The sequence below is a fragment of the Liolophura sinensis genome, chromosome 9 (assembly GCF_032854445.1).
Source record: "Liolophura sinensis isolate JHLJ2023 chromosome 9, CUHK_Ljap_v2, whole genome shotgun sequence".
Classification (NCBI taxonomy): Eukaryota; Metazoa; Mollusca; class Polyplacophora; order Chitonida; family Chitonidae; genus Liolophura; species Liolophura sinensis.
The window spans coordinates 16,701,654-16,714,383 of NC_088303.1; the positions used below are offsets into that span (position 1 = coordinate 16,701,654).

The following is a 12,730-nucleotide window of genomic DNA, read 5'->3' on the forward strand; positions in this document are numbered from 1 at the left end:
TGTCTTCTTGATTTACATATCTGCATGATATTTCAACAGCTTTTTGAGCTTTTAAACATATTAAGCTTGATGATTATTCTGTACAATCAGGTAGTTTTTGTATAGATTGAGACCTGGAAACTTGCTTATCAAGTTCAATGATGTTCCATTGATACACAAACTGATTTTTCTTACATTTTCTTGTGTATATTTATGATGTGAACTCAGTTCCTTAAATGGAAATCGCAAATTTAAATATTTATTGAGAATCTGTTGAGAAGTTTATGGGAGTTCAACTAGTCATTATGTTGCATGATATGATGAAAACTTCCTGTCTGGGTGTGAATATATGTCAAGTATTGTTAATTCTTAACTTTGTATTTTGTAATGAAACTTATTAGGAACCTGGCCCTGGGATTACGAAGCAGTCTTAGATCTAAGTCAAAATTTTAATCATTAAATTTAGTATCTTTCTTTCCGTTATTTTATTGGAAATTTGTTGTACAATAATTTACCCCGAATTTACAATGTCAAGCAATATTTTGACGTTGTTACATCAGAAATAACAATTTTAAAGTGATTTGAAATTTTAAGTAGTATTGTTACAGACCTCTAGCAGTCAGTTTGTATCGATTAGAAGTAGAGAAGTCTAATTAATTGCCATTGGAAAATTTACCATTGTGTGTGGCATTAATTGTTCATTCATTCTTGTATCTATATTACAACCAAAATGTCATCTGAAAACAATTGTTGAATTCATAACTATGTTGTTTATACAATCCTTTCAGATTTTCAGACTCATTTACTTTAAGTTTCAGGTGCAAATCATTGATGTTATTGTAACAGTTGAATAGTGTTTATGTTGTTGCATGGTAACCCCCCTATGGAGCCTATGAGGTTAATGAGAGAAGCAGACCATCTGACGATAATTGATAGACTCTTTTAGTCCGCTACCACTGGGTTTTTTTTTTTCTCACGCAGATATTATCAGTCTATTTGGCCAATTTTTATTTGTTGCTGCACATTTTCCAGTTGGTTGTAGCTGTGCAGACATATTTTTACAGTTGTCAAAACAATTGCTAATGGTGAATGTGAGCTTGCAGCAAACTGAAATGGGCACTGTGTGCAGATGCTACCTGGGGTTATTCTGAGGATGTAACCAGATAGCATCCTCATAGTCTCTCAGAGAAGAATCACATTTATTAAATTGCGTAAATTTAGCCGATAAAAAGTCAAATTCATAATATCTTCTTTTTGCTGGCTGAAATTTTTGTTGATTTGTCATGTCACACTTAAACCTGATGGAAGTAATTTCACCAAACGTTCTTCATGCCCAGATTCCATGATTACTTCTGTAAATTGAGATCTGAATTCATTTATGGATACAGTCTTGTTTAAATTATTGGGACCACCAATATCTTCATGCCATTTGAGTTCACAAAAAATTCGACTCAAAAATTAACAAATCCGTGTTTTTTATTCAATTTCAATGCAAAATTATATAATGTTTACATCAACTTAAATTATTATTAATTTATGCATGCAAGGCAACTTATTGTTGAAGTTAATGAAATCTAGGATGAATGGATTTTGTAAATAAAGTTAAATTTTAAGTCCTCTTTCATCAAGATGTTAGCATGTTAGCGTGCATTTTGTATGTAAAGTATTGTTAAGGTTTTATATCATAGTTTTCATAAGGGTGTCAATGAGAATTGAAACATATCACAGTCATTTGCTGTGTTCATCTCTTCTCTAATTTCAGAATGATGGAATTTTGGTGGAGTGAATTAGGAATATGTTTAAAAAAAAAGGGCTGGTGCCATCATGTATGAGTGAGTAGAATACATACATACATGTACCCTTCTCAAACTAAACGAGACTGATATTAGTTTACTTTTCATGAGTTAGCCCTGGCTATCAGTTACGCGCACATATCTGCTATCATCCTTTCTCTTTGACAGTATGATATATGGCTGGTGGTAATGCTTGTTGCTTTAGTGGATATTCTTGCTAGGGTTTTATCAGTTATGAATATATACCTAGTGCTAAGTCACCAGCCTTTTGACAGTCAGCCTAGTAAGACGAGGGATATATACATCATGATGTATTAGTGATGGATATGTGTGGAGGTAGCTATCTCTCCAACCCTATGTGTCTGTGGCACCTCTCCCTGTTCACGCTCTGTGGGGGGTAAGCTCTAGATAGGCTAACTCACCAGGCTCGCATGTACTAAATTTTGTAGCTTCCTGATCTTTAAATGATACATACACTTATACATGTACACATATGTATTAAAAGTATTAGCTTTCCATCTGTGAGTTCAAGTCCAGCTCATGCTGGTTTCCTCCCTCCATAATGTTGGCAACTGTTGTATAAGTGAAATATACTTGAGTACAGCATAAAACACCTGTCAGAAAAATAAAAAAAATTGTAGCTTTCTAGATTTTACCATGTTTTAGGCATAGAAGCCTTTGAACATTACATCTACTAGAACATCTATAAAACTGGTACTTTCCTTGATTTTCAACCAGTCATTTTTACACAAAAATTTGTCACAGATACAAAAGCCCAAAAGTCTTCCATGTACACAATTTTCTGACTGTCTACTATGTACATATGTTCTGTATTTTCCAACTTACCACTTAGGTCCATCGTACTTTTTATCTCCAGTATCTTATCTCGGATATGTTATAACCTTCAGCATAATTTGTGGCAGGGGAACTTCTATAAACGTATGATTATTTATGATCAGCTGAGATCAACCTCACGGATATTTTGCTAGATGGCCATTAATGATCCATACTGATTATTACTGGCCTTGTATTAAATTTATGATGTATTAGTGACCACGTGCATTCTGCCATTATGCTGCCCTATGCCACTAGTCAAAGAGGTTCAATTAATGGGCTGTTGAGGTGTACCAAGTGTGTGCATGTGTAACTAATGTCCACCTCTATTAGGTATGTTTGTTGAGCTGAGAGCACATGTAGCTAACATGGTAGTGCAGACAGCCGGCACTTGAGCTTCATTCATGGGCCAGCAGACCTGAGCTGTGCTGAGCGGCTGTCAGTCTCCCTGGCAATTGCAAGGTGAAATGTTTCCAGGATCCCACAGTTTGGCCTAGAATCGTTGGGGAGAGACCATAACACTGGAGCTCCTGGTCGCAGGAAAGTCTCTGAGCAGTGTCCTTGTTCCCATATGTTGAGACATTCAGAGAGGATCTACCAGGAGAGTGACAAGAGGATAAGAGTTTAGCAGCCACCGCCTCTGGAACGGTAGTGAGTCTGTATATTAGTGCAGACCGTCACCTATCTTTGTACAGTTGTTTCAAGGCACAGAGATAAGAGGTTGTGCTGTCTGCTTCCCCTCCAGTTGAGATCAATAGATCTGTGTCCATGGATAGGCCGGTCAGCTCCCCCGAACCATCACACGCCGCCGCCGCAGTATTGACAAATAATGGCATGTAAAGATACGTATGATCACAGTCCGTGGGGCCAGCTGAATTCAAATGAGCAGCTAAAAAGCGTTTGATTTTTGTCGCAGTGTGTTTGGCATTGAATAATGCAAATGGTGGACGGTGTGTTGTATCATGGACAGACAGGAGTGTAATCTCAGTGGTAGACAGGAGATTTGGTACTATATCTAGCAGCCTTGCTGCTTGGAGTGTTTAGTGTGGTGAGAGAGTCTGGGTGCCCATGGTAGCAGAACTGTGAACACAGGAGCTACTGTCTGCAAAGCCACAACATCCTCATCCAGTACTGCTGATGTATCCACTACACCCTCTATAGTCTGCGAATTCCTCCCTGCTTCCTGGTAAGTGTCTGTGGCCTGAGGCATAGTTTGGTGAGAACACTGTTGTTTTGCCCCTGTCTTCATTGTGTATACTCTATGGAAGTGGGAGCCATATACACTGATGTTGGGTAAGACGTAAACCCTATCACCCCTCAGCACAGCTACTCACTGTAACCCAGGCACTAATGAAACTGCTACTCTCGGTCTATAATGTACCTAGTACATGCCTTTTCTCTGTTTACGCTGCTGTGTGCTGAATTTTTAATATCGTATTTTCGGTGCATGTAGTCTATGCTGCACCTACTCCATGGAGGCTTGACGAGGTTGAGAATCACATACAAACTGTACACAGGTGAGCTTGTCACGAAAATACCAAAATTTCTGTATGTGAGGCTTATATATAAGGCTTATAGTTAAGATTTCCAGTTCGTCCAAGATTTAGTGGTCAGGTTTCATGTGTACCTGTCTTGCCAGCATCTTAAGGGTGCTGTCTCTAGACATTGATGCCAGCATTACATCAGTCTGGGATAGGGATAATTTCTGCTCGCAACATGGACAATCCAGATATATTGGTGATTGTTCAGAATTAAGCCATGCTCTGATGTCGGTAGGCAGGAGAGCCCGTTAATGATTTATTACATAAACCTTATGTGTCTGGGCTAGACATTTATTTAAATCACTGTGTTTGGGTAAATTTTGGTCGTAAATTTATTTTCAGCCACAGGGTAGGGAAGAAAAATTTGAAATGGATTGACATACATATAGCTATTGCAAGCCTTTGCGCTTCTTTTATCTTAAGTCTGTTCTGGTAATTGGTGAACTAAGTTGCACAATTGTAAAATTGTTTAAACTCTCCCATTTTTTCTTTCGTTCTTTTCATTAGGAGGACTGTATACTGTATTAATTATTCATCTACTAAAAAGGTAAAAAGGAAAAGCAACTTTAGCTAGTGTTCTGTAATGATCATGCACAGTATATGTATATACACACACTGTTCTGCAGATTGCGAATCTGGTACAAATCCAAATATTATACACATCATGTATGGTGTACATGGAGAAAATATTTTTCGTCTGTCGATTGTTTAGTGGGTGTTCATCTGGACATGTAAACGATTCCTTTTGCAAGGTACATGTTTAAATCATATTTAAAAATCGGTCATGGCATATATATGTATGTATGTACTTGTTTTTACTCTTTGGCAACTTCAGGAACCAAACCTGTGGTACAAATCCAAATATTAGGTACATCATGTAACATGTAGGCAATGCTTTTTATGTGTTTTTATTTTATGTGTGTTCATCTTGGCATATACAGTGTAGATGCATGTCAGTAGTACTTATATAACTGGGTGGCTGGATGGTGTAGCATGGGTGGCTGGATGGTGTAACGTGGTGGCTGGATGGTATAGGCAGGTGGCTGGCTGATGTAACATGGGTGACTGGATGGTATAACTGGGTGGATGGCTGTGGTAACATCGGTGGTTGAATGGTGTAGCATGGGTGGCTAGATGGTATGAGTGGATGGCTGGATTTGATAACTGGGTGGCTGGATGGTATAAGTTAGATGACTGCATGGTATAACTTGGTGGCTGGATGGTATAAGCAGGTGGCTGGTTGATGTAACATGGGTGACTGGATGGTGTAACTCGATGGCTGGATGATATAATTTGGTGTATGGATGGTATAACTCTGTGGCTGGGTGGTGTAACATGGTGGATGGGTGGTATAGGATGGGTGTTGGTACATTGTAATATACAAGGAGACAACACTTACACTATCTGGATGTGACGTCATTGAAATTGAAGTGATTCTTTACAAATGGTCCTAAAAGAACAGCAAACATTATGCCTTTGGGGCAAAGATTTTCTGTTACAGAAAGTAACCTCAGCATAACTGGAAGTGAAAATGAATTGTATGCAGATTAGCGTAAGAAACTGTAAGATACATTATCCAACAGTTCAGTAATCACCGAAACCCCGGCAGCACTACTTGTAGTATTTCAATTTAGGATTCTTTCTTTACATTTTACAGTTGTGTATTTAACATTATTACAGTATTAAACACGAATGAAATTAAAATAAATTTAAGATAACTAGTAAATATTTAACAGGACACAAATTGGCGTTTGTATATAGGCTCATTTGATTTAGATTTCAATTGGTTAAGTCTCCTCCCACCACAACCCTGGCTGATGGCGTTTAAGTGAAATATTCTTGAGTACAGCGTAAAACATCAATCAAATTAATAAATCGATCAGTTGGTAACAATATAAGTAATACCGCTAAGTTTTATCTGTGTGGTAAGTGCATGAATTCCTCATTGAATCAATCAATCGAGCAATCAATCAGTCAATAATAATTGGAGAAAACTGATTTGTGAGAGGTAGAGTGGTCGTTTGGCCTTGCACTGGCCGCCACTTGTTATTAACCTCTGATGGAAATCTGCTGCAGTCCATTTAACTAAGTGCCGGAACATTATAGAGACAATCAATTAATCAATACATCAATTTCTATTCTGAGGGAAACATCAAAGTTTTAATGTTGTACTAGCTTTGATGTGGAGATGTGAGGAGTGAATCAACGTAATTCCGGTTCTCCAGAAATGTTTATGATCTCACCTATTTGTAAAACAGCTACATTTCTTCCTGCTTCAACCTTAGTGGAAGGTTGAACTCCAAATAACTTATAAATACATGAAGTTAACAACATCCATGCAGTATTTGGGTACATGTATAATGTTCATCCTGACGCAATCTTACAAAATGGCCAATGTTTTTGGATGGCAGTTTCAAATTCAACAGAATCTCATGTATACATGTATTTGTATTATTTAGGAAAAACTTTAAATTCATGGCAGTTGACACATATAGGGGAAACTTTCTTTAAATAGCAGTTGACACATATAGGGGGAACTTTCTTTAAATAGCAGTTGACACATATAGGGGGAACTTTCTTTAAACAGCAGTTGACACATATAGGGGGAACTTTCTTTAAACAACCATGACATTGCCTCAGTTTGTCCCAGATGTGATTCTTCATATGATTGAATGATTCCCTGCATGTATATCATCTTTTCTTGTTAAATAAAACTTCAGATCATACAGTATTGGTCAAAAAGCACCAACTTTGTGTGTTTTAGGACTACTTCAGATGTTTCTGTTATGAATTAGCATGCCTTTATTTTATGATCATTGTCACATTTTCTCTTTTTTTCCCATCCTAGTTTTTTGAAGTTTGTTTTTCAGTTGCTACACTGGTAAACATTTGCTCAAAGTACATTGACACGTTTTAATAAACTTTTTAGTCAATATGAGCAATTTTGCAGATTTATTTTTAAGTGCAGCATGTTTTGAAAGCATGTCTGACTTTCCATTGGTAAAATGTAACTTAACTACAAACACTGAAGTTATGCGAAAGAAGAGATAGGTATTTTCATGTATCTTTATGATAATTTGAGGGTGCTAAAATTTGTATCCAAAAATGTAAGACTGCAGGTGATAACATTTATGATAAAATGCAATGCTCTCTTTCTACATCAGTCTTAACCTAACATATTCTATGTGAATTCTACATCCCCTCAGGCCAGAGATGTTGCAACTTTCTTCACAGATATTACAACACTTACGATAACGTATATCTTGTTATATCTCTGAATATTCCATTGCTTATGTTTTTGTGGCTCAACTGTGACCACAAGTGTGTTTATGGTCATGTTTGACCTTCTATCTTTAACTTGTGCCATTTACTTATCAAGGGGCTTGAGTGCAAGTCGACATTGACTTCTAGCTGGATGTGGCAGCTATTGTGAATTTCCGCTTGTTTTCTACCAGCTTTTGTGGAAAACATTATTATGTTGCCATGGTGATGCCTTGCAAATTTTGTGTACGCAGTGGTAAGTACATTGGTGAGAAAAGTGGTAATTATTTCTATTAGAAGAGAGGTGAACAAAGGCTTATGGATGAATTGTTGGCAGTTGTAACCGTTACTCTGTCATTACTTCAAGAAGGTTTCAATTTATTCATCAAGCTGCATTCTACCTGAAAAGCGTTTTGTCTATATTGGACTTGGCTGACAGCCATTACGAAAGCAGCATTTGTACCTTCAGGACAGAAGAGCTCCTCCGTCCGTAGCCATTACATCACTCAGATTACTCTTTTGTTCCCGAGCACAAAGCCAATATTGGTATCAGCCCGAGTTAATAGATTTCAACGGTGCACTGACTCGAGTGTTAAACTGTGGCCTACCTAGATGAGGAGCCAGGGCTTTTGTGTCACAGTTCATTTGTATCGACGTTTTCCTCTACTTTTATTCTAAAGGCCCTTTTGCCTCAGCAAGTCGTTAACTCCATTCAAGAGATTCGCTCGATATAAAACAAGCACACTGGTTGAACTTTCTGTTTCCAATATTTTAACTCGACTCGACGTCTGCGTCTAAATACTAATTGGCTTGTTCTCATGTACAGCTGAGGAGTTAGGAGGATGCAACCTGTTCTCTGAAATATTGACAATCAGACGATGGCTTGATAATCTGAATACTTGATTCTGAAGTCTGGCTAAAGATCTGCTGACCTTAGCTACCTTAACAACATGTCTACAAAGGGCTCTTACTGGCCATGATAGCACTGTAGTTAGTCCGCTTCGGAGGCGGTAGATCCAGGGTCAGTAGACTCTGTTGGTATGAGGTTTTGCCACTGGAGTGCCCAGCTTGCATAGAAAACTATTTCTTGTTTGTACATTGAAACTCCCTTTGACTTCCTGACTGAATAATGCATGTAGCTTGCATTTTATGCCCTAATGATTTTATGGAAGAGTTTGTGGATGACACATTTCTGTTTTGACAATAGATTTTTGACATTTCATCCCCTGATCCCCTGGTCCTGACAGGTTGTGTAAGTGTGAAGGGTCGAGTGTAGGGCAAGCACAGGCCAGCCCTATTCTGCTACAGAATCAACAGATTTCTCAGTGTCACTCAACCCTAATGATGCATGATTGACATATGTTTGTTTTGCAGATTTCCTGAGGTGGACAGCCTTTTAAAAAAAAGGAGAAAGTTTTCACTGAATTTCCATACTGAGTCTGACATCACACAGTGACAGATGCTGTATAAAGATTTAATGTTCTTTATTTGCATATTGCTAGAGATTGGGTGCATTGATGTATCACTGAACAAACAGCCAATGACAGCTTTCTGTAAGCCTCAGATCAATTTTATTGGCTTAAGGTTTATGAATATGTATGCAGTGATATGAATATCGGTTTAAGGTTTTTAGAAATTGCCATAGTTATACTGTTTCTGAGCATTGGATAAAACTACCAGTTTGATATGCAAATTGGTAATACTAAAGTTCATTGTCTCATTCAGAATGTCTGTTAAAAATTATGGTGCAAACTTTTCCCAGGTTGTGTGTACACATAGAGAGCAGAATTTGGAATCATGGTATCAGTTTATTTCACGCACTCTGGTTCCTCCAGCCATAAACCAGCCACCATCCTACTTTCACACAAAGTAAAGACTTGGGCATGGCATTCATAAGGACCAATCAAATTAATATTTTAATCTTTTGAACTGAAGCTAATTAGGCAAAACTTAACATTTTTCTATGTGACAATGTACCTACCTGTGTGCATTGTACATGTTTGAATAATTTGAAAATGTAAAGAAAAAAATAAAATGAAAAACAACCACAAAATACACATTGGGTACTGCACTGTACAGCCCAGAGATAACTTGGCATCCAGCGCACATAAAATCAAGCAAAGTTACAGCCGTTTTTGTCCTTATCGAAAATGATAGCAATCAACGCTGAATGCACAGTAAAAATTGTTCACAGGTTCAGGACTGACCCTGCACAGAGCTCATCCATTCTCTAGCAATTTTTGGAAAATGGCGTCATGTGATCAAGCATGTGGTCTGATTGGTAGATAAATAAAGTTGCATTGCGCAACGATAAGATATTATTGATGTGATGATACATGCACCTTTACAGCATGTGCGTCTCATTGTATCACGTCAAAGAGCAGCTCGACAATGTTTGAACTGCAACTGAAATACGCTTTATTTTTTTCTTTATTGCATCGCATATATGCTGAAAAAAGTGATGTGCATTTGGCTTGCACTTTACTTGCATATTTTGTAAGGTTATTTCTGGGCTGTGCTACATATGTACACTGTACATCGCATGGACAGCACATAACAAATGACATTTTTACAACACAAACAAGACAAAGTATGTGTATGTCTGAAGGCTGCAGTCAGTTACCTACATGTATACATATACAGTGTACAGGTATTAGAGTGAATAGAGAAGTTGTTTTGTGGAAGCTGCACTGAGCATATATGGCTGAAATGAAAACGAAATTTGTTCTGATGGAGCAGAAATTTCGGGGAATTTAGAGGGGAGGGGGTTGATGCAAAAATAGACTATTTTCAAGTGGCACTCGATGACATTTGTTATCAGCTAAACTCATTACAAGTGATTCCGTCTGTCAGAGCTGAAGTTGAAAATTACTGACACATGTAGGCAGACAAATATTGTAATTATATAGACTTTAGTGCTTTTTGTGCTCATACTATATGATTATTAGGTACTCAGGTGCTTAGTCATATCCGGGTATTTTAAATCACGGGGACAAAGTTATCTTTTTTCTTCCTTCTTCCAGTTGCCATTACATACATGTACATGGTCCTAAATGAACAAATTTGGTAGAAATTGAATGAGGATGGGTGTGGTAAGTATCAGTAAGTGTTTGCCATATGTACGTTTCTTGTTTGGTGATTTCCTTGATTCCCAAACACAGTCTTCATTCAGCACCCACCAAATACATGCATGGAAAATATCTTCTGAGAACAATAGTGTGATTCATTGAAAATTTCAGGAAGCATGATGACTACATTTCCAAGACTCTTTCAGTACTGTGGGTGAGATCAACACTATATTTGTCGGCTTTACAGTTTGGTCATAATTGATATTGTGTACTTGTTCATGTGGGATAAATTATTGCACGTCAGCTTTCTAGTTCCATGATGCCTTTAGTATAACTGATCTGATGTCTGTCTCTGCAGACACCCCAGGGTTAGTTCATATCAGGTGATGTAGATGTTAAAAATGAGGGTATCAATTTGACTTCACACTTCTTGGCATCTCAGACATGGCTTCCAGGCCTTCCCTGTTTGTTCTGTGGAAACCAAATAACTAACATGATTCAAACCCCAAACAGGATGGCTGACAAATGGATGACTTTTGCCCCTCCAGAATCAAGAGAGGTTCGTTTTGTAAATCATTCTCTAAGGAGGTGTTGAGAGGCTGCTGATAGATAAGACTAGATAGGCTATAAGTTCTGGTCAGTGGTCAGCTGGGTCAGTGGTCAGCTGGGTCAGTGACTTGGCTTCAGTTTGCCTGCTTCATCTGGCTAGGACTGATCACCTTTCATGTTTAGTGGCACAGATCAAATTGATTTACCAGGGAAGATTGTAGCTTAACTTTTAGATGGGATGCTAAAAGGAAAGAAGGAAAGGGGTCTGGGGTCCTGAAGGGGAGGCCTTTAATTAAAACAAGGTTGACATCAAGCATAAGTTTGTAAGGCAAAGATTTAGATGAGATACACCTGGAAATAGTTATTGGGTTATCCAGGTGACTTTGTATTAACTCCTTGTATCATTTCCTATTGGGACACCATAAATTTTGTTCATTTAAAACCAGGTAGAAAAAATAGTGTATTTTGTACATAAATGCAAGGACGGTAAATCAGTAGCCAAATTTGGTACATGCTAGTACATACAAATTGTAGTAAACCAAAATATGTGTCCTGGTTGCTCTTTGATTGCAACTGCTCGTATACCCAAATGACAATCTTAACACAAAATAAAAATTAGACACAATATGAAACTGAGCACCAGAGACACTTTGTGTTACCTACACATGTAAAAACATGTACATGTTTCACATGTATGAAAACATTAGGGTAAAGACTTGACGTTATTCCAGCATATCTGTATATTGGTTTCCCGATGCATTTTGTGCTGGGTGGAAGTGGGTTTGCTGACTTAAACAAACTGTAAAATATACCATGTAATTGATCTGATCCTATGGTTTCTGTCATGAGAAAATTCAATTCTTTACTAAGAAGAATCCTTTAAAGGATTCTAAAAATTGGCGTTTAGCCTTAGTCAGTGTAGCATAACACAACCGAGGTTTGAATAGCTGTAAGAGTTTGTTACATGCATGAAGACGTTCATGATGGCTGCTTGAAGGCAGGAATTTTGCCTTGTTGTTTCAGTTATACAGGAAAGTAAACCTGGTGTGGTGAAAGTTGACTAACAAGATGCTCATTTAGGCCAGTGTGGGTACTGTGGGAGTAATGGAACCCTATAAAAAAAAAACACAGCCAAATTGTTTTTTCCTTTGGTAGTAACATGTACATTGTGTAAACGAACCTAGTTTGTGTGTTACATACCTATAATATAGCCTTATAGCCTGCCTGCCTCTATTACTCTGACTCCCTCACCATTCTGATACATTTATTGTATGATTACTCAAGTCTGGCACAGCTATAAGGTCCGCATGTGTGAGCCATCTGTGTTCAGTTCAACGCATGCCACTTTATTACATGGTTGTATCCCATTATGATAGGTGGATGCTGAAGGCAAACTGTACCAAGAGATTCACTGGTTTAAATTCTGGGTCATTACTTATATATCCCGTTAGTACCTGTATATAGAATTGGCCTGGTCTACCTGAGTAACGAGGGCCTAGTATATTGTAACAGTCCTAGAGAGGTGCAGTGTTACTTACTTCATTCTGTAAAAGTGTAAGTAATAAGTGACTTTACTGTGAACAAATAAATCAACAGCAGTGTAGTTCTTTTATTATTAATAATTAATTCATGTACATAGTTTCATTGTGAATAAATGAGTTAAGGAGGAGACCTCCTTTAAATAAAGCATGAAACATCCTGAACA

At 37.7% G+C, this 12,730-nt stretch overlaps 1 protein-coding gene across 3 annotated transcripts in view; it reads left to right on the forward strand.

The window, feature by feature from the left end:
• Positions 1-12,730, forward strand: part of LOC135474849 (uncharacterized) — a 95,432-nt gene that overhangs the window by 12,910 nt on the left and 69,792 nt on the right. The window contains exon 1 of one of the 3 annotated variants that reach the window (XM_064754468.1): positions 3,174-3,792. The exons of the other annotated variants lie outside the window; for them this stretch is intronic. The gene's annotated coding sequence lies outside the window, so the exon portion shown is untranslated. Of the gene's footprint in view, positions 1-3,173; positions 3,793-12,730 lie in introns of those variants that run through there. 3 annotated transcript variants of the gene reach the window in all.